The sequence below is a fragment of the Apteryx rowi genome, unplaced genomic scaffold, assembly GCF_003343035.1.
Source record: "Apteryx rowi isolate R43461 unplaced genomic scaffold, aptRow1 scaffold_182, whole genome shotgun sequence".
NCBI classification, from domain to species: Eukaryota; Metazoa; Chordata; class Aves; order Apterygiformes; family Apterygidae; genus Apteryx; species Apteryx rowi.
The window spans coordinates 495,712-497,374 of NW_020448108.1; positions in this window are offsets into that span (position 1 = coordinate 495,712).

Sequence of the window (1,663 nt, forward strand, 5' to 3'; positions counted from 1 at the left end):
TCTGCAAATGTGTGGCATTTTTAAATCTACATATGATTAGTGTTAGGAAAACATACAGGGAAAACAAGGGAACTGACAGTTACCTTTTCCATAAACTAAACTGGCCTACAGGAAATTACCTGTTGAGTACAACCTGGACACTGAGGTTTAACAGAAACAGGGAGTTGCAATTACCCACTTCAGTTAGGAGCAGAAACCTTGCAGAAACCAGACATCTCCTCCATCTCAGCCTCCTCTTCTTGGTTACACTTTCCCATTTCCCTTTTCCCTTGGCTATACGTTTCTTGATTCTGAGCTGTGCAAAAACTGTCATGATCTCTAATTCAGAAGAAAGTAGCTGAAGGCTGTTTTAAGTTATGCCAGTGGTGTTGCTCAGACCATGAGGAGTACGACTGGGGCACCAATTCTTTCATCCTGCAGAGAGCCACTGAACGCATCTATTTGCTGAGGATTTCCATGGTTGTAGCATCTTTCGGCTACCTCTTTTAAGACAGCCTTCTAGTTGCCTGTTACTACAACAGGGAAGGCAGAGTAGCCCAGGTGTGAAGACTGAACCTACTGCAGCCTATGCTTTGCTGTCACAAAGACAAAGCCAGTTTAACTGACCCAACCTGCATCAGCTGCACATCTTTCAGTACCAAAACTCCTCTTCACATATGCTCCTGTAAGAGTGTCTGGTTGCTATCTGCTCTTCATGCACTATGAGGCAAAAGTATACCTAAGAAATGCATTTCTATGAAGCACTTAGACTGCTATATAAATGTAAAAACATGCTGAAACCTCATACCAAATGCATGATATCTCGAATTCAGTAATATCCTTTGTCATTTAGTCTTTTGTCATTTGCAGTGGAATTTGAATGTTGGTGGAAAGTCAAAGGAGCAGTATTGGGTTAATTTCCTATCAGTAGACACCCCAGTGAAGAAAGATGAAATGAATCCGTTTAATTTAAATGTGGGGTTTGACTTGCAAATGTACCGGTGTGCCTATGTATTACACAGCTCTATGAAATGGCAACAGAAAGTAAACAAAAGCAGCGAGCAGTACTGGAAAAGGAATAAAACAATAAAAACAAAAGCACAGATGAACGGCAAACAGTTACAATCGTCAGGTTTACAGGGTTAATCTGTTTCAAGGGAATTTTTCCAAGACGGAGCGACTGCTTGAAATGGACTTATTAGGCGGACTACTGATCAATACCAACCTGGTGGCTAAAATGAGCACGAGTTATTGCCTCGCAAAAGCCTGGGACATGAAATGTGCACGGAGGCTGGGTGCAGGGGGAGCGGGCAGGGGGTCTCTTTGGGAGCGCCTGCGGCTCACGGAGGGATTCACGGAGGGAAAGAGAGTAGGGCACGGTTTCCAAACGCTGGCTGGCGCTTTCGCGCCTCGCTACCGGGAACTCTCCCCACCGGGCACCGAACCAGCTTTGCGGGTCTGTGCGCCTGCAGACACGCGTGTACACGGACCTGCACGTGCGTGCACCGGTGCGCACACACACACACACACACACACAGACACACACACGCGCGCGCGCGCGCGTCCCTGCGCACGCCGGTTGCGGGCATCGCTGCAGGACGGCGCGCAGCGCTCCGGTCTCCTGCGCGGGGAAACGGAGTCACGGGCGGGCGCGGCGACTCCCGCGGGGCAGCGGCGGCGCGGG